Source organism: Ailuropoda melanoleuca, chromosome 10 (assembly GCF_002007445.2).
Source record: "Ailuropoda melanoleuca isolate Jingjing chromosome 10, ASM200744v2, whole genome shotgun sequence".
In the NCBI taxonomy this organism is placed as follows: Eukaryota; Metazoa; Chordata; class Mammalia; order Carnivora; family Ursidae; genus Ailuropoda; species Ailuropoda melanoleuca.
The window spans coordinates 78,847,576-78,869,323 of record NC_048227.1 but is presented as its reverse complement, the minus strand read 5'-3'; the positions used below and the strand labels follow the sequence as shown (position 1 = coordinate 78,869,323).

At 36.0% G+C, this 21,748-nt stretch overlaps 1 long non-coding RNA gene across 1 annotated transcript in view; it reads right to left on the bottom strand.

The window, feature by feature from the left end:
• Positions 1-14,985: 14,985 nt before the first annotated feature.
• LOC105239242 overlaps positions 14,986-21,748 on the bottom strand; it is a 230,812-nt gene continuing 224,049 nt past the window's right edge. The window contains exons 3-4 of the long non-coding RNA XR_002143476.2: positions 21,499-21,592; positions 14,986-15,925 (exon numbers count right to left, since the gene is read on the bottom strand). This is a non-coding gene — a long non-coding RNA (uncharacterized LOC105239242). The remainder of the gene's footprint in view (positions 15,926-21,498; positions 21,593-21,748) is intronic.

Sequence of the window (21,748 nt, the reverse complement as noted above, 5' to 3'; positions counted from 1 at the left end):
GTTTGCTGAGATATGTTTTACATGATTGCTTTTAGTGGAAGCTGATTATCAAATAGTCTAAGAGGCAAGGGGCTTATGTCCAGCCCAGTAAGAGATCAGTATTTATTTGCATCAGAAATGCATTCACTGATTCAATGGGGCATGCTTGTTTAGTGCTTGCTATAATGCCAAGCACTGTTGGTTCTGAGGATATAATGATAATCAATTCAGGCATGATCCTTGCTCTCACTAATCTCAGACAAGAATAAGTGGACAATTACAACACAATATGTAAACTTCTAGGATGAGTCAGTACCTAGAAGGGAGGCCAAAGCCAGACTATGAAGTTGGAAAAGGCTTCCCTAAAGGTAAAAAATCTGTATTGAGACCTGGAAAGTGATCTGATGGGAACCAAGTGATCTGGTTACCTACTGTGGCATCACAATTGACCCCCAAACTTAAAGGCTTTATGCAACGATTTTATTATATGTTTCAGTTTTATGGGTAAAGAGTTTGGGCAGGGCTTAACAGGGAGATTCCTGTACTCTATGTGACACTCAGTGTGGTATGTTCCAACCCCTATCACAACTGGAGCACTTTTGTTTTCATAGTGGCTCAAGGCTCACCAAGAGTGAGACCCTAAGAGATGGAATCAATAAGACTTTCCCTGACCAAGGCTCAGCTACCGTATAGCATCACTTTTTCAGCATCATGTTGTTTCCTAATGAGTCATAGGGAATGTCCAGATTCAATGGGAAGAGGTACCAAGGTGATGAATAAAGGAGGCAAGGTTCTTTGGGGAGCCATCTATGGAGACCAGCTACCTCAGCAGGTGATGGGGAAAAGGGGAGAAACTGAATCTCAGGCAAGAAGAACATGGCTTTTTTGAGGAATTAGAGAGCTTAGCTGCTCTACACTTTGTGGCAGTGAAATACATGATATTTGCCTCCTTTTCTCTTTATCCAATATAAATTACACTTGTCATTTGGGAATTACTGTTTGTAAGATTTTTACAATATGCCTAGCCATTTTTCTCTGAAGAAGCCTGCAGAGCTTCTAATTTCCAAGAGGGAGGAAGAAACCATGAAAGCTACTGTCCATGATCTGTTGCGTTTGACCCTTGTCCGAATGGCTCAGAAATCTTTGAGCTACTCAAACCCAGTACATCAAGCCAAGTTTGACCTAAATAACAAATATTTTCCATTACGACATGAAAGGACTATATAGCTTGTATGTGACACCCTTGTCAATATCATGAGTTAATACTAACTGGTCTCTATCATCATCCCATACTATACTATTGCATATTTTTCATAATATATAATATGAAGTCCTTAATTTGAGGCAAGCCTCAAATCTTATCCATTTATTCTGCCCTGTAATCAGGGCAAAGAGAAAACTGGTCCAAGATCTGAGAAAGCTGAGAGGGAGATATTCCAAACACCTTGATTTTTAAAAACAAGGCAAACCTAACCTGTAATAATTCATGTGAGATCACCTATTGTTTACTGCTAATGAAATTGAAGACAGGGTGTTACCTTCATGTCTAATACTTTGCATTTTTAATTTAGGTATAAACCCCCCCCTTACTACAGATTTTAGGGCCTCAAGGCAAGCGATGTCATAGATGGCTTAATCAAAGACAAAGACAAATTTTTTTTCTCTTCCTCTTCTGGGTAGACTTCTATTTGAGTTACTTGCACGTTAAATCCACAGTTTATAGCAAATAACTTCTCACTCGATAGGCCAATAACTTTTTTTTTTAAAGTTTAAACAGAATATAAGGTTTTGAGATCTAGAGGGCATCTTTAAGACATGTATGGCCTGAATGCAGAAGTCCAGAGATGGAGCGGCTTTGGGAGTGTGAGCCCTCAGGACATTTTGAGGAAGGAAATCTTGAGGGAGGGCTTTGGACTTCTACGGGCATAAATGAATGTATAAGTCAATCTTACTAAGTTCTTAATGTGGTGGGAGAGACAGGGGACACCTCTGTTAAATGCAGATGGAGATAATAATAGAAACTATATGAGACCATTTATAAATTGTGACATCCTACAGAAAAGAAAAGTAGTATTGTTTTTATAATACAATTTCAACATGTGATTAACATTCTTATCTCTAATGGGTTTGTGAAAAAGAAAAAGAAAGAGAAAAAGTCATTATGAAGAATGGCACATTTCTACAAAGAAAATACTAGGTATGACAGACCCATTAGGAATTAGTCTCTTTATTTGGTAAATAATATTTTAAATTTAGTAGACACAATACTCTCTGTTAGGAACAGCCTTGAACAGTGTCATCAATCTTCAGTATATGTTAATGAATATTGTTTTACATGTAGGTGTCAAAATGAAATGCCTAATATGAAAATAAAATCGAACTATTTAATGTATCTTACTGTGACAACATGAGTTGTACTTGAAATTACATTTAATAGGAAGAATAGGAAGAAATTCTTTTTTTTTTTTTTTTTTTTAGCAGAGAAACAGCCTCATGATATTTTGGAACAATATATTTAAGCCATTTATATCAGTGTGTCTATTTTAAGATTATGTATCTTTTTAAGGTTTTATTTATTTATTTATTTATTTATTTATTTATTAAGAGACAGGGAGACAGCATGAGCAGAAGAGGAGCAGAGGGGAAGGGACAGGGATAAGCAGACTCCCTGCTGAGCACAGAGCCCAGTGTGGGGTTGAATCATCACCTGAGTTGAAATCAGGAGTCTGATGCTCAACTGACTGAGCCACCCAGATGCCCCAAGATCATGTATCTTCTAGCTGATTATTGTCAAATTTGACAGATAGGATTAGAAAATAACAATAGTATCTTGGTTAAAGCCATTTTTCACTACACTTAAGAAAATAAAATGCCCGTATTTTGATTTCAGAATAACAGTATTAGTACAATACACCGACCACTAGATGGAGACAAGCCCTTCTAACTTCACCTATGATGGGTTTCTTGGTTTCTTACTGTGAGTAGAAACCGGGAACAAAGGATTAGGTTCATGCAGTACGGATGCTGAGAATCCTCACAGATAGAGGTATTCTAGGCTTCATTTACGCTCAGCATTACAGGTCTCAGGAGCTGTTTCGTCAGAGCAATGTTTACACAAAAACTTTCCACTATCATTAGAAGTAATTTCCAAACTATGATGACCATTATAAAAGCAAGGTTGCCTTCCCTTTACTATTAATTTATCCAGGTCTTCAGAATTCGCTGTTTTTGTTTGTTTATTTTGAGGTTTTGTCAAATTGTTTTTGATTAAACATCAGAAATAGCTGTTCAATCATTATATTATTAAAAGGATATTTGGTGTTCAAATTTCAAGCAATTGTTTGACATAAATATGAAGAGAATATTTAGGAAAACCTGACATGAATTCATACTCAGTTTCTTAAGTGGTATTTCATCACATGACTGAAACAGATTTAATAAAATCAAGACTCTAGTCACTACTTTACATTCTAGCATCACCCTTTCCCCTCCCATAACGAGTACTCTATCTAGGGGTCCTCAAACTTGCTCAGAGCAACGAGCTGTAATTCTGTCCTCTCCCTTCTTCTCTGCAATATGATGTCACCCAAAGACACCAGTGTTTCAGTGTCCTTCTGTTTGACATCCTTGAAGTATGCATTCCCTGGATGTGCATTTCTTTTGTAAAGTGAAAGTAGACAATCGTAAAAAGGAAGGGGGCAGTCATGATAGAACAGGAGGAAGAGTGGTGGTTCCACTTCCTTCAAGACACTTTCCTGGGTCCTCACTTATATCATTTTGAGGAAAGGATACAAACTGAACTAAACACCTAAAAATGTACTGTCTTAAAACTTGTGCCTCCCACTATTTATTAAGTTTTTGCATATGCCCAGGTTAGCCCAATATCAGGGCCACTGTTCTAGGCTACCATTTAATTCTTCTTTAATTCTTTTGACACACACTACTCTGAGCTGATATAGCTCAAGCAGAGTGATGCCCTCTCTGATGGTAATGAGAACTGCACCAGTGGAAATATCCCACAATAATGATAAGCAAGCAGTTCCTGTTGGGCCAATCAATGAACTATTCCATAGAGCATGAAATGATCCTGCACTTATCTGAACAACACAATCTTTCCACCTGACGGGCACAGCTGGTCATAGGCCAATCCAGGGACAGTTGTGTTTTCCAACAGATGGTTTTTTTTTAAAGATTTTATTTATTTATTCGACAGAGATAGAGACAGCCAGTGAGAGAGGGAACACAGGCAGGGGGTGGGAGAGGAGGAAGCAGGCTCACAGCGGAGAAGCCTGATGTGGGGGCTCGATCCCACAACGCCAGGATCACGCCCTGAGCCGAAGGCAGACGCCCAACCGCTGTGCCACCCAGGCGCCCCCCAACAGATTTTTTTAATCATTTGAGCCAGAATAGTATATCTAATTATTAGAATTATAACCACTATAGTTTTTTGAAAAATCACCATGATTGTGCAATTAAATACATTATGTCTAGTCTCCATGGCCATATAAACGGATGAGCTAGGCATTGTTATCTCCATCTGCTAATGATAAATATGAGGATGAAAGCTGGTGAGTAACTTGTCCAAGGTCACATAGGCAGCAACAGATGACACAATGGCCACATAACAAACATATATAACAATATCTACTCCAAGTAGTAACAATAACAATAATAACAGCAAGTAACCCTTACTGAGCACCCACTATTATTCAACTCTGGAGCATCCTAGCTGGTGAGCCCCAACAATGGAGCACCAGAAAGCCTTGTTCTTGGAATCATATCAGCAGCAAGGAAATAACATTTAAAACACTCTTGTTTAAAAATCACACACTTTGGGGGCGCCTGGGTAGCGCAGTCGTTAAGCGTCTGCCTTCGGCTCAGGGCGTGATCCCAGCGTTCCGGGATCGAGTCCCACATCAGGCTCCTCGGCTGGGAGACTGCTTCTTCCTCTCCCTCTCCCCTGCTGTGTTCCCTCTCTCGCTGGCTGTCTCTCTGTCACATAAATAAATAAAAAATTAAAAAAAAATCACACACTTTGAGAAACTTGGTTGTTTGAAGTTATATTAAAACCACAAGATAAAAACAAACCAGCCTTCACCTGGAATATATCAGAATGCCACCCACGTTCAAGCAGACCTGCTTAAAGCTGGGAGCCGATCAAAATTGCTCCCTGTGTTTGACAGAGTTCTTCAAAATCTTCTGTGCTTGACTAGAATTGATTGTTTTCAGGTTTTGTTTGGAGAGGTTGTGTTTCTGAACACAGATCTCCCTTGTCTGGCAAGTTTAAGCAAATTGGCTTTGCATTTTAGAATCATGCTACACTCTGAACCAAACATTTCTCTGAGCATTTTATTTACTTACTTACTTGTTTATTTAATTTATTTATATTTTTGTAAAGATTTATTTATTCATTCATTTATTTATTTGAGATAGAGAGAAAGACAGGGGCAGAGGGAGAGGGAGAGAGAACCTCAAACAGATTCCATGCTGAGTGGGGCTTGATCTCACAACCCTGAGATCACAATCTGAGCCGAAACCAAGAGTTGGAGGCTCGACCGACTGCGCCACCTAGAAGCTCCTGTTCTCAACAGTTTAGATGCCAATACATTTCATCCTCAAAACAGCCTCATGACTCACTTTGATCTCCATCTTACAGTTGGGGAAATTGAGACACAGAGAGGTTAATAAACTTACTCAGGGCCACACAGGAAATAACGAAGCCAAGATTCAATCCAGGTAGCTTGAGTTCAGAGTCCACACTCTTAATTGCTGTCATATGGCACCTGTAAAAACTTTTTAAAAAAATTCATAACTATACTAGAAAAGCAAAGACAAACCTCTCACTGACCAGGAACTATGGGGAATAACCAAAAGATGGAAAGCAAATAGGAGTAGAGCAACATCAGGTAGACGATGGGAGCAGAACTAGAAGGGGCAGATGGGGAGAAGACAGAAGCAGGGGTAACTCAGGGTAATTAGTTCGCTGGGTACAGTAGCAGGAGTATCTAGCAGGTCAAACTTCTGGTACATGACCTCTTGGCTAGGCACGATGTTCTGCATCCTGGAGGTACCAGTAGGTGGAGGTTTGAGTTAAAGAAATGAAGCAGTACTCTGAGTGGTTGGCAATACCCAGGGCAAGTGGTGTGTCCTCACACACAGAAGACTAACCGCTGATATAGTCAATGCAGTGGCATCTGTCTCTTCCAGGCCATCCCTGTGCAAACAGGCTGCCGCACAAATTCTACCAGCTCATGACAACCATTAACCCCTCCTTGGGTTGTGCGAACACACACAGCAGACAGTCTAATCAGAAATTTCATCCGTAAAATTGAGAGTACAATCAAGAATCACTGAACATTTAAGAATACAGTGAAATGGAGCCTACAGATTTGAGTAATCAAATAATTTATACCTGAAAACTGAGAATTCTACAAGTAAACATGGAGCACATAAAGTAAATAATTAAACAGATCATGAAAATTTAAAATCTGATCATAGAAATTAAAAGACAGGACTGGTAGATGAAACAAAACTGGTCACATGTTAATTATTAAAGATAAGTTAATGACAGATACATGGATTTCATTATAATTTTTTTTCCTGTTGTAATATGTTTGAAATTTTCCATAATAAGAGACTAAAAAATCATTATCTTAAAAAAGCTAAATAGAAAAATCAACATGATGAAAGATCAAGCCCAGGAGTTCTTACAGAACATACCGCAAATGATAAAGAGAATGAAACTTGTTTCATTTCTTAAGAAAAACTAAATGACATGAAAGGTAGATCTGGAAGTTGTGACATCATCTTAAAGAAGTTACAGAAGAGTGATGGGACACAACATACAAAGAATTAATGAAACTGTCGCTTGAAAGGGATACCAAATTCTGGGTGGCTCAGTCGGTTAAGTGTCCAACTCTTGATCTCAGCTCAGCTCTTAATCTCAGGGTCATGAGTTCAAGCCCTGCATTGGGAACCATGCTGGGTGTGGAGCCTACTTAAAAAAAAAAAAAAAGGGACACCAAATAGACAATAGACAGTGTTAAAATCAAACACAAATGAGAATACCCCTGAAAATTCCCTGAGCAGAAAAAAACAGTTACTCATACAAGCAAAGCTTAATTTAGTTTATGTCACAAGACAAGTGAAGTTAACTTGAGCAGGGTCACTTATTGGTTACTTCTCTGAAAATCACAAACAAAACTTAAGTAGTTACCCAAAATTGGTATGAAGTCACCACTAAACAATTCCCTTTCATTCAAGAAAATTCTATTATTGTAACCAACCACTGTAAAAAATAAACACTGCCTTCCTACTCTATAAGCTGCTTAATAACAATATCCCTCCAAGCTTCATTCCATTTTTTACTTCCCATGCTTCTGTATTTTTGGTGTGTGCACAATACATTTTTACTAATTTCTACTTAAGTGATTTGTTGATTTCACTCCTGTTTTTTCATGAGCTTTTGACAATAGGTAGGTAGAGCTAGCTAGCTAGGTAGATAAACTACCAGTGACACCAAATTCCTTGTATGGACACCACATAGTGAAATTTCTGACTACATGAGTAAATAGCAGAGGCAGACGTCAAAGGTGTGTCAAATTTCAAACGCATTCTTTCCACCACACTGCATTAAAGGTAGGTTGTAGATTTCTGTGTTAGTATTTCTTCCTTGTAAGGCTACTATAAGAATATAGGCTGAAACATTGGTCCATAAGTTATGGAAAGTATAATAAAAACCTGTAAATAAAAAGGAATAAAGTAATTTGAACTTCAAGAGCACTAAATGATAATATTTCTATTGACAGCAAAAAAAAAAAGTCCAGAATGAAGTTCTCTATATTATGTTTTTTGTAATGTTTTTAAATGTGTTTTAAAATGCTATTTCTGGCATTTTTAATACAAATATCTTTTTCACATTTTTCACATTTTCATTTTCTATTTATGAAGACCTCTTTCACATAGATATAACCCAAAGAGTTATGTTTAAATATACTATTTTCTGAAGTGGGTTTTATCCTCATTTACATAAATTATGAATTAAAGATTGCTTTAGCTGAACTAGACAGTCTTATTGCTAAGAGCCATATTTTTTTTGTTGTTTTTTTTCTTCATTTTTTTGATTGCACGTGTCCAAAGACAGTGCCTGATTATTTTAGACTGGTAATGGATTCTAGTTCTAGGTTGTTTTTTTTCCTCTCTGCTCTATCATCCCACTCAAGTGATTAATTGTCAACAGACACATACAAAATATTGGCAAAGCATAATAGGACATTACCATTAAGGCAAACATTTTATCATTTCATGTGGATCATTCTCTCCCAAGTTCTTCCTTTTATATGTAAAGGTTTTTGTGTATCAATTTTTCATAAGACAGGGAATAAATAGTAATTTTCTTAACCCTTTGAGTATTGTTACTAATGACTTATCAGAATGGTGGGTATATGTAGTTTTTAAATTTTATTATTCTTGGTTGTCCCTCAAATGGGATTATCCTTAATCCTGGAAAAAGAAACAAAGAAAAAGTATGTATCACCTTTTAAGCAAGATTAAAGCATAAAATGGTCACAGAGTGAGGAAAGTTAGACTCTTAAATGCATTTATTAGAAAATAAGACTGCTTGGAAAATTGATGGGCTTTTAATTCAAGAAGCTAGGAAAAACGTACAGAAAGAAGAAAGGATGTTATACATGGAAAAGCAGAAATACATGAAATGACAACAGAGAAAAAATAAAAGGATCAGCAACTAAAATCTGGTTTTTAAAATGATTAATAATATGGCAAATATTTTACATGATTGATATACTAAAAAAAGACATAAGTAAATAACAAATTAAATAGTAATAGGATATAGGTATAGATCTAATGCAACTGTGAGAGTCATTTGTGAATGCTAGTAAAAATTTTTGTTCCATACATTTAAATAACCAGATAAAATGCATATTTTATAAAGGAATTGCCAGTAATCGTGTTAAAAAGAAACAGAAAAAAAAAAGAAATAACTACTAACTCTTGGCACAATTAAAACAATTATTTCAGCATTCTAGGGTGTTCTGACCCTTCTCTCCAAATAAGGATTGGAAATTCTAGAAGTGAGTTTTATGAAACGGTCAAAGAATGCATAACCTCTACTATGTGTAAACTGTAAAAGGAATGAAAATTGCCAACTGGTTCTGTTAGATTAATATATATTAATATCAAAGCCAAACAAAGATTGTACAAGAAAAGTCAACTATATAGACCAAACTTCATTGTGAACTTTGAGATGAAAATTTAAATGAAGTACTAAGAAATTAAATACAACATTTATTAAGGACCTATTTTAGGAGGTTGAAAAAGAAACATTATATAATCAAGTTAGTATTGTTGAAAGAAAATTTAAGAGAATATCTTTATTACCTTAGGATGGGGAAGGAGTTCACTATGGATAAACTGGAGTATATTGAATTTAAAAACAACTATTTAGCCACACACAAAAAAAAAGCCATATCCATGAACAAGGTTTTGAAAAATCTACGTTTTGGAGTGGATATTTATAATGCCGGTATCCAATAAAGGGTTAACTATGTAAAGTTAATGAATAACTTCTATAAATATAGCAAAACTGAACAATGGATTGGAATAGAAACTGAAATCTCATAAATATGGTAAAGATGATAGTAAAAAAAGAAATTCACACTTGAAAACTACACATCAAATTCTATTGTTGGCAATATCTGGTGTTGCTAAGGTTTGGAGCCTGCTAAAAGAGTAAATTGTTAACAACCATTTTGAAGTTTGACATCAAATCAAGTTGAAATCTAGAGAATCTGTGGCATATGTGCTCAAAGAGACATGGATAAAAATGTTCACCATGTCATGAGTAATGGCAAAAAAAAAATGAAAAGCATCAGGCAGATAAACTGTGGAAAAATCTTGCAAGTAGATATGAGACACCAGTGAAAAAGCATGAACTTCAGCTTCCCATATCAACTTGATTAACCCTCAAAGCAATATTAACTGAAGAAACGACATTACTGAAGGACGCGTGTGATACCATTTATGTAAAATCTTAAAATATGCCAAACAACTCTGGACATTTATAATAGCGTAAGCATGCATGAGGATGAGAAACAAATTCAGATTGATGATTATCTCTGGGAAGGCAGAGATTGGGGAAGGGCATGCCATAAGATCTGAAAAAGGTTGTCAGGGAATGTTAGTCATATTTGGAATGAGCTGTTTCTTTAAAAAAAATTTTTTTTAAAGTTGAAGCAAGTGGGGCGCCTTGGTGGCACAGTGGTTAAGCGTCTGCCTTCGGCTCAGGGCGTGATCCCGGCGTTATGGGATCGAGCCCCACATCAGGCTCCTCTGCTATGAGCCTGCTTCTTCCTCTCCCACTCCCCCTGCTTGTGTTCCCTCTCTCGCTGGCTGTCTCTATCTCTGTCAAATAAATAAATAATAAAATCTTTAAAAAAAAATAAAGTTGAAGCAAGTATGATTAACTGTTATAACTTGACAGAACTTCATAGCTAGGTCTTGGTTCCAGACACTTGCTATGGTACAATCTTGCTTGCTGTATATTTGAAATATTTCTTGATACCTAAAGTAAATGCAATAAAACAAGAAACTAAGCAATTCTTTAAAAAAAAAATGGGTTTCAGTAGGAACTTTATACGGGGTGGACTTGGATTAAAATATTTAACATCCTGCTCTAAAAACCTGGGGCCCTCATTTTAAGGAAATCACATTCTTATCTTAACCTCAATCTTCTGGATAAAAGTTTAGGTCTGTTTTCCCTGACTCTCTGAATTTTTCCAAATGGGATCTCTCAGCGGTAATGATTCAGGGGTCTTACGATAGTAGCAGAGTCTTTAGACAATGGGATCATTAAGGAAAGGTGAAATTGAGAAGTCAGAAGAAAAGATTTCATTAGATTCAAATCAAAGTTTGGATATATATTAAGGAAAAAACAAGCCATATATACCTACACTGTGTGATTGGGGGGTAAGTTTGTACTGCTTTTTTTTTTTTTCAGCTGTTTCTGGAGAAGACTTTAAAAAGAACTCTTCATAGTCCCTTTTGAGCATTTTGTTTTCTTCTTTTCTGGGCATGGTTAACAAATTAAAAAGTCTATTTCCTCTCCACAGCTGTGCGTCATTACCTTGGGGACTATTATGGGAACAAATTCTAAAGGAGTTCGTTCTGCTGTCTAGCAGCAAGAGCTTTTAACATAAACAAGCCTGCAACCTCCCTGATGGCTCCTGCTGGTTACTCTGACTGTCCTGCCAGCTGACTGGTGTGCATGCCCTGATAGCAGACCCCTGACCTATGAAGTAATGTTGCCCTGAAGATATGGAATGCAAGGACAGGTCTGAAGTAAATTCAGTGAGTTAGCTTACTGATGAGGTTCTTAAGAGGTCATGGCTACAAGCATCTGGGAGTTATGAGAAATTGGATTGTTTAAGGAGGTTGTATTTTAAACCTATAGGTATTTGTTAATTTTTACTATTTTCATGAAAATGAGAAGCTAAAACTAATGTTTTTTGGAGAAATCAATATTTTTCAGTAGGGAAAATTACATATTTTAAAGTTCTGACTTCTTAAACAGCCAAAATAGACATGTTTTAACCAAAGATCCATCCATGAAACGAGAATTTTATAAAGATTGTTTAAGGTTAACAATGCGATAATGAAGCTATTCCTGGCTTTGTTTATAATGTACTAAAGTAACTAGTTTGACTTCAAATATTTGAATTTACTTTGTTTGCTAGACATCCTCACCTTATCAGAAAAGAATTTACTTAACAAGATTAATTTGGAGAATTGAAAAAGTAAGACTTTGGGAAATGGGACAAGGGTAGGGACAATATAATTTTCTAGGATATTAACCATTTATCTGCTTCCGAGACAAACAGAATAATGTGGGTGCTTACTGAGAATGAACTTGACTGTGCATAAAAATAATAAATCATAGGGGATCCCTCTAATTGACTTGCAACAATAAAAGGATGTTGGTAAATCGTGCTGGCATATGGTCATCTCCAGCTGAGATCATTGATCTCCTGGAGTCTTGGACTTTTAGAGTTGGAGGACAGGTAATGGACTTGGCTCAGACAGGTGATGGACTTGGGTGAAGTCACACATCACGATGGTCTAGGTATCTTTTTTTCTTTTTAAGACTTTATTTTTTTTTAACAGTTTCAGGCTCACAGCAAAATTGAGAAGATTGTACAGAGATTTTCCGTATACTTCCTGCCCCCCCACAGCCTCCACTATTATAAAATCCCCCACTAGAGTACTGATTTATTACAACTGATGAAGTTATTTATCATAATCACCCAAAGTCCATAGTTGACTTTAGGGTTTTTTTCTCAGTGTTATATCTTCTATGGGTTTGAACAAATATATAATGATTTGTATCCTTCATTATGATATCGAACAGAGTATTTTCACTGCCCTAAACATCCTCTGTGCTCTATACTCTGACTATTCCTCCCCCCAACTCCCCCACAACCCGTGGCCAACCCTTGACAACCACTGGTCTTTTTACTGCCTCCACAGTTTTGCTATTACCGGAAGGTCATGTAGTTGGAATCATACAGGATGTATCCTCTTCAGCTTGGTTTCTTTCACTTAGTAATATGCATTTAAATTTTCCTCCATGTCTTTTCATGGCTTGATAGCATGAAGAGCTGAATAATATTCCACTGTTGGGATGTACCACAATTTATCCATTTACCTTCTGAAGTATATCTTGGGTGCTTACAAGTTTTGGCAATTATGAATAAAGCTTCTATGAAATATCTCTATACAGGTTTTTGGGGGGTTTTTTGTTTTGGGTTTTTGTTGTTTTTTGTTTTGTTTTGTTTTGTTTTTGACATAAGCTTTCAACACTTTGGGGAAATACTAAGGAGTGCAGTTGCTGGATTATATGGTAAGACTTATGTTTTTTATTAAGCTGTCTCCCAAAGTGGCTGTACCATTTTTCATTCCCACAGTAATGAATGAGAGTTCTTGTTGCTCTATACCCATTCCAGCAAGTGGTGCTGTTAGTGCTCTGGACTTCGGCCATTCTACTGGATGTGTCGTGGTATCTCACTGTTGTTTTAATTAGCATTTCTAGGATAACATATGATGCAGAGCATCTTTTCCTACTTCTTTGTCATCTGTATATCTTCCTTGATGAGGTGTCTGTTAAGGTCTTTGGCCCATTTTTAAAGCAGGCTCTTGTGTGTTTTTACTGTTATGCTTCAGGAGTTCTTTGTATACTTTGGATAACAGTCCTTTATCAGATGTGTCTTTCACACATATTTTCTCCCAGTCTGTGATTTATCTCACATTCTCTTGACATTGTCTTATGCAGAAATTTTTAATTTTAATGAAATCCAGTTTATCAATTACTTTTTTCATGGATGATGCCTTTGACGTTGTATCTAAAAAGTCATTGCCACATCCAAGGTCATCTAGGTTTTCTCCTCTGTTATCTTCTAGGTGTTTATATTTTTGCATTTTACATTTATGTCTATGATCCATTTTGAGTTAGTTTTTGTGAAGGGTATAAGGTCTGTATCTAGATTCTTTTTTGGGGGGGTGGGGTATGGATATCCAGTTGTTCAGCACCATTTTTTTTTAGAAGACCATCTTTGCTCCATTGTATTGCCTTCGTTTCTTTGTCAAAGATCAATTGAATATATTTATGTGTGTCTATTTCTGGTATCTCTATTGTATTACGCCGATCTATTTGTTTATTTTTTCTCCAATGCCACATCGTCTTGATTACTGTAGCTTTATAGTAAATCTTGAAGTCAGATAATGTCAGGTTTCCACCTTTGTCCTTCTCCTTCAATACTGTGTTGTATTTCTGGGTTTTTTGCTTCTCCATATAAATTTTAGAGTCAATTTGTTGATATACACAAAATACTCTTTTGGGATTCGGATTGGGATTGCATTGAATCTATAATTAAGTTGGGAAGATTTAACATCTTGACAATATTGCGTCTTCCTACTTGTGAACATGAACTATCTCTCCATTTATTTAGTTATTTGATTATTCATAGCTGCAGTCTATTTAATTTCTTTTGTGTCCCATTCATGCCTTGATTAAGACCATAAATAATGTCTTATTAAAGAGGTCTCCCCAAAACTCTTTTAGAGTCATTCTGAGAGCTACTTTATCCAAACTTTCAAAATTCTTAGCAAGTTAATTGAATAAACTTTTGTTTAGAAATTCAATATGAAAGATATTATGCTCTGTGCTGGAGGTAAGACAAAATAAGTCATTGTTCCTCAAGAAGCTAAGCTTGATGGTGTAGATGAGAAACCTGTAGAAACCTACCCAAACATTTTTAGGGGTATTTGTGCTCTGGAGATATTGGAGACTTGATTTAATTCCCATCTCTTATTGTCTTGAAACAAAGTCATTACAGCTGAACTACAGTGGGATTATTTGTTATTTGAATAAGCACTGTGTCCACATTACATTATCCCAAGTGATATTACCTGATACATATGAAGGAAGGGTTTTATAATTGGTGGCATCTTGGCTTTGGCTATGGTGCTTTCCTTAACATCTTGGCTGGCTTAATAAGCATTGTCAGTTTCTATATTAAATGGTTTATCCTACATAAATATAGACCTAAATAGTGCTGGTTATACATTAACATTGTTTTTTTTTTTGGTGTGTGTGGTTGTTGTTCTTTTTTTGCCTCCACTGTCTTAGGCAGAAATCTTTTCCAAATTAAGATAGACTTCTGACTAATCACTTGGAAAATGGCCTTCTGTTTGCCAAAGGTTTATTCAGATTCTTTTACTGCAATATCATTACCATTTCCATTTTTTCTTTATAATCCATATTTTAAGATTAATTTACAAAATAGGAGGTTATCCTTGAACTATTGAAAAAGGAAAAAATCCAAAATCCAAGAATGTGATTATAACTTGGTCGAGTCATGAAAATTCATGCTTCCAACCCACACACATGACAAAATTTTATTAGTGTATAGTTTGTACCGTATGCTCTTATATTTCAGTCTGTCATGCCATAAAAATGCTTTTTTACTTGGATAAGTAATAAAAATCACCCAATGGCTAAGGCTGTTTTATGTCCGATTTCCACTATGTGGCTGTACAACTTTTGGGACTGTCTGATCAGTGCCAAACAAGAGCATAATTTTACCAATTGTAGGTCTGTTAGCAGAGTGCTCGGTGTTTGGGCTCTGTCTCCCAGTCAGAAATTTATCCTTACATGTAGTTTGTCTAGCTTTTATTTTACAAGTCCAAGTAACAATTTTATTTTGGCCTAAAGCACACTTTTTTTTAATGTATGCTGTAGTGGCTTTCTCAGTGTTACTTTTGAGAAGGCTTTTAACGAACCCACAAAAGGTTGTATTAAATTAAAATATACACAACAAAACAACAGGCATCTAGATGTTCAGAATCATGCATTCAGAGGTGATCTGGTTGGTTCTATCACTGAGTAGCTCCCCTCCTTGAGAATTTGCCAGCAGGTACCAGTTCTGTTCCTCGTTACCATGTAATTCACTAAAATTAGAGTCCAAAACATACACACACCAAGTAAACCCTTTTCAAGCCACATCAGTACAAAAATTCAATTAGAAAGCCTAAATGTGTCATCAGACAATTGCATTAACCAAGCTCATTACTAGAAAACAGGCAGTATCTTACCAAGTACATTTTAAACTTCCTAGATATACAAATTCCTTTGAAAGAACTAAAGTACAATATCTTAGGATATGTGAAGAATAGGCAGGGCATTAGTCCTATATGCACCTGACTAAACACAATCCAATCTTCTCAGGAGCTGCTCTGAGAGAGGGAGTGAGCCTGGAATCTTCTTTTCCATGAGTATATAACTGTGCCAGCAGGTGGGCAGCGCACGCCAGTTGCTGAGTCAAGTCTGAAGCATACCGAGAAGGGTCTCTTCTCCAGTGCCAGTATCAGGTAGCTGTGACAAGAATGGAGCAGTCCTTTAGGTGTCCAAGCCTCTCAGAGTCATCCTCCATCTCTACGTATGGTAGAAATCAATTTTGGAAAGCAATTTGCTTGCTTTCAAGGCTCTTTTATCCCCCTAGCAAATAGACAGACATGCTCATTTAAAATAATATTGTTTTCATTTTGCAAACTTGCTATTTTATTTCTAAAATTCTAGGATTTTGAAAATGGATTTAAATGGGGATTTTCTAGCTCCAGCAGCAGCAGGCACCTAAGAGAATGTATAATTGTGAATAAAAACTGAATGGCTAATGATGATGAAAAAGTTTATTAATATGTACTTACAAAGTTGATTGTGTTGCTTAATTAACAATATAGTATTCAAAATTCAAAGACAGGAGGTCATAAACTGACATGACTTAAAACGCAAAACATGAGGAACATCCTTACACAAGAGTGCAAAAAAGGAGAGCCCAAAGAGACAGAAGAAGACTGTCCAGAAAGGAGACATGATAGGAAAATTAAGCAGTTGACAAGGGCCATTGAATGATGGAAGTAGGATCCCTTTTACAGTGATATAACAATGAGAAAGAGAGTCAGTATGTACAAACAATTCTTCAAAAAACTATTTGGCTGTCAAAGGGAGGAAAGAAATAGAGTAATAACTAGGGAGAAAGTGGAAATTGAAAAGATCTTAAAAATGGAAGGGGCTTGTATACTTTTAAGATACTGATGGAAAAAATACAGTAGAGAGTAAGAAACTTTAGATACCAGAGAGGAGGTAGGCAATGGTTAGAGCAAAATCCCTGAAAGAAGTTGGGGATGCTGGGACCCACACAATGAATGAAAGAATTAGCTTCAGATGGAAGGATATATATATATATATCATATATATATGATATAACAATAGGAGGGTTCACGAATGCAAGTACATATGTAATTTTGATAGTGGGAAGTTCTCATCTTTCCAGTAATTTTTGTTTATATCATGATATTTAAACCTGGTTTTACAACAAATATTTTTCTTTAATGTAATTAATGTAATTAAATGAATTTCTTCCTTCTGGATAGTATTTATAATTTAGCATATTTACAACATTGTTTTGAAATATAAAATACCCAGGTATATAAACACTTTGCATCACATACAGAATTTTTACTTCTGCCTTATGTAGTTTCTATCTTTATAGTGACATTTATTTGGCATTAGGATTTCCCTCTAGTGGATGGAAAATAATTTTAAATTTTAGCTGCAGCTTTTAGATTTAGATGGTAGTCTGTATAAATAGCTTCAGGCATGTAGCTTAAGGAATAAAATAATCAGAAATTCAGGCAAAAATGTTTGTGAAAGGATGTTTATTTTATTGTTCATAAAAAGTACATAGAAAAATTGTATACAATCTGAAATTCAATCATAATGGATGAGTATATTATAACTAATAAAATACATACCCATTTATGACATTATTCACAAAAATTTAAATAATATTAGGGGCGCCTGGGTGGCTCAGTCGTTGAGCATCTGCCTTTGGCTCAGGGCGTGATCCCGGCATTCTGGGATCGAGCCCCACATCAGGCTCCTCCACTGGGAGTCTGCTTCTTCCTCTCCCACTCCCCCTGCTTGTGTTCCCTCTCTCACTGGCTGTCTCTCTCTCCATCAAGCAAACAAATAAAATATTTTTAAAAATTTAAATAATATTAATGTTTATACGACAGTGACTGATAAACATGAACAGCATGCAAAACTTCTGTAATTTCTTTATTATGTTAATATAACCACACATTGAAAAAGTGTAGATTATCTGATAAGTTTTTATTTGTTTTGATTCTTTGTTCTTCTGCTGACCTGTGTTTTCAAAAACAGGAATGTAAAAATTTTATAAGCAGAAAAAATTAATATATTTTGAGAAACATGTTATTAGATTGTTCTATTTCAAGGAACATATGTTTACATTGTTTCTAATCACTAAACTTTTAGATGATATGCCCATCTTGTAATAAATTTATTGTTTCATCTTAAGTGTCAGACTTGATATTTACCTCGATATCCATTTCTATTTTGTTATAAAAATGATGTCAATTACGTTCAATAAAAAAAGTTATTTTTTCTTTTAAATTTGCCATCATTTTTTTCCCTTAAAGTTAAAATATTTGCATATAATAAAGGACATACAGGTTAAATGCAAAGGCAAAAAAGAGTCAAGTCGATTCAATTTAAGATTTGTTGTAGTTAATATAAATCATCTCCCTCTGCCTTTCCTCTAGGTCCTTCCAGCTGGACCTCTTTACTTGGTCTGTGCCTTAAGTCAGAGGACAGTATGTACTCTACCTGTACTGGAGCATTTTATTATTTGTTAGAATTTTTCCTAGTGCTAGGTCATTTTGGGCAAGAAGTCGTTGCCAGTTAGAAAAGAGGCAGAAGGGAAAGCAAAATAATGTACTCTAAAAAGGACAGTACTTGCAAGTTGCATGTAATTGTGTTATTTTAAACCAGCAAGAGTTGGGTTTAGTGGTGGCAACCACATCTATCCTGGAGCTTGTCATTGAAGAGAACCAGGTATTACAGGAGCCACAAGCAGACTGTACAATTAGGGTTAGGTGAAAGGATTGGGTAATCCTGCAATAGTCACTGTTACATAACACTCCAGTCGCTGCCCAGGGATATGAGCGGTAACTGAATATTATAGCGGGAACTGTTAGCTTTGTCGCAGCCAAGGGTCACTTGTTGTTTCCATTATAAACCTTGTTTTGTAGTTAGTTGGTTTATAACCCAGACAGTTTAATTCACATCAGGCTGAAACCTGACATTCAAATTAGAAGGCCAGAGGCATTTTTTTTTCCCAATAATAGAATTTTGAGCTAGAAAGAACCAGAGGGATCATTTAGTCCAACTCCTATTTTACAAATAAGAAGACTGAAACCCAAAGAGGGAACGAAATGTGCATAATGTCATACAGTGACCACGAGGCAGAACCAAACCTATGACACAGGTTTTTCTGCCTTCCTGATTAGAACAAAATACAACAAAACAAAATGAACCGTTACTACCCTATGGTAATATAATTTCTTTGTAATGTAGCCATGGGGAACAAGTGCTGGCAATCTTATTTATACCAGGGCTCCCCCTTGACATGTTGAAGTGACTTGCCCAGGGAAACACAGCATGTGAAATGGCAGGATAGGAAAGAATTCAGGCCTGTTTTGTGACTATTTTGCATTTTTGAATTCTTTTTGCCCCAGTCTTATCAATTGATATTCCATTGACTCATTCAATCTCCCCAAAGAAATGACTGCTAAACCACTGACAAGTGGGGCACAAGTTTACTACATTCTCATGGCCATAAAATGAATCAAAACTTGAACTGTGGGGGGGAAAAGAGGGTTATGAAGCCAGGATCATGTTTCTATAAAACCATGGTAAGTTGAAAAGTGAGTGTGATCAGTCAACTGAACAATCGTTTCATCTCCATAATATCAAAAGAAAATTTTTGTGGTGGATTGTTTTTCTTTCATAAATTGCAACAATTATTTTGTCAACATTAAAGTCAGACTTTTTGATGTAAATAGAGTAAATGGCATTTTCCTGAGCTATGTATTACTTCCAGTTGGCTGCAACTGGATATATACAGCTTGACTTCATGCCTAGCTGGCTGTTCTGAAATCCAACCCAGAAAAACATCCTACATCATTATACCATGGCTAAGTATTTAAGAGTGACCTTCTCTCCTAGATCTGGAAGCACTCTACCATGGCAGCAGGATAGGACTTTTAAAAAGTTCATGCCATAAAATTAGCATTCAAATGTCAAAACATAATTTTAAACCCAGCATGCAGTTAGTACTTCCCACTTCTCTTTATCTTCACCTCTTCGTTTACACCCATGAGTCCTGAACCTTTTTCGAACAAGTCTTTTTCCCCATGTATTTGGTAAGTTTTTTTTTTAGCACAAGGACCGTGCATTATTTTTCATATTGACATTCCTTCTTCCATACTCCATAGCATGTGTGGAGCCATTTTGCTCTTCGTCTGTATGATCAAAATTTATGTTATTCATGATATTATTTACTTGGAGATATACTTGTGCAAAGTACAAAATTATTGTCTTAACTGTGGTCATTTCCTGTAGAAGAATATGGTAAGAAATTGAATTAAGCCCAATTTAGGATAGGAGAAAGAGGAAAACGCTACGGAACCTGAAACTTTAACTTTTGTTTATGAGAAGTCAGAAATGAGTTGGAAAAGAATTCTCAGAGTATAGTTTGATGAACTTAACACAACTAAGAAAATGTATCTCTTGTTTCTTGTACATTTTTCAGTAATTATGTGCTCTTTTTCACCTTTATTCCCCAAATTAAGATATTGCATTATGATTACATTTTGTTTATATTTTCTGTCTGTGGTCATTGTTCTTTAAGTTTATGGTACCAACAGCCTGAAATTCCCATAAACTAGGAACACCATATGGAGGAAGTAGATGGTAATTGGCAAGAGGAAAGCATAATATGGAAAGAATTAGTCAAAGGCTGTGTAATAATTTGGCTCAGTGAGGGGAATTATTTGTTTTGCAGTTCTTGTCCAATATATTATAACATTATTGGAGATGACTTCATAGGTCAAGTGTCACTAAGGAACCTCATGTTTTAATTTAGCATGAAGAGATCCAAACTTGCCAGAAAGTCAATATTTATCAGGGTCACTTCATTTAATATTTTTGTTTTCTCCATAACCTAATCCCAATTTCTGAAGTTGACAATGTTAGTCAGTGGTTTAGGTTTCCTCATTTTGTTGGAGATGGTGGATGCCACCAACCTAACTTCTTGTTACTAAGAAGTGAGTCTAGGCTAAAGGTGATTTCTCACTGAGTAGCACAAATCTGTGGTTTAAAAGCATGGGTATTAGTGGACTTTCTGGAATTACTATTGGGTTTCAGGTGTGTTTGAGGGCCTATTTTAGGAGTTTGGGGTCATCAAGTTGAACATTTATATCTTGTAGGAAGCACATGTCTTTTTTTGTAATGTTTTTTTATTATATTATGTTAGTCACCACACAATACATCCCCGGTTTCCGATGTAAAGTTCGATGATTCATTAGTTGCATGTAACACCCAGTGCACCATGCAATACATGCCCTCCTTACTACCCATCACCAGTCTATCCCATTCTCCCACCCCCCTCCCCTCTGAGGCCCTCAGTTTGTTTCTCATAGTCCATAGTCTCTCATGCTTCATTCCCCCTTCTGATTACCCCCCTTTCTTTATCCCTTTCTTCCCCTACCGATAGGAAGCACATGTCTTTATGAAAAATTCATGTGCAGACACTCAAATTGCATAATAATGAAAACCTAAGTATATTAGAGAAATTGTTCTGTTTGGTTTTAAAGCCACTAAAAAGGAAAATTGAGTTGAGATGAAATGACAGCTATGCAGAATCCTTGTTCTAAGTCTGAACTTAAGTCAACCCTTGAAGAAGTTGGTAAAACTGACCCATGTTCTCTAATGACCATCATTGGTCTCTTGTATATACCAACCTAAACATTGCTTACCTAAAATCACAGAAGTATCAGACCATGCATGAAACTCCATCCTACCTGTGTTTCCAGCCTGAATGAAATTGCATTTTGTAACTTCTAGGAATCTATGTGATTTCCACAATGGAAGTAATTCCATAATAAAAGGTGTGTTCTGAAAGAGAAAGTGATTTAGTCAAATTAGACAACTCAACTGTTCAATCAGATACACACACATGGACATCCTCACATCTTTATATATTAGGTGAATATATTTGTCCCAATTTTCTGTCCAAATATGTAGAATTCTTCCATCATATATTCTATTCCA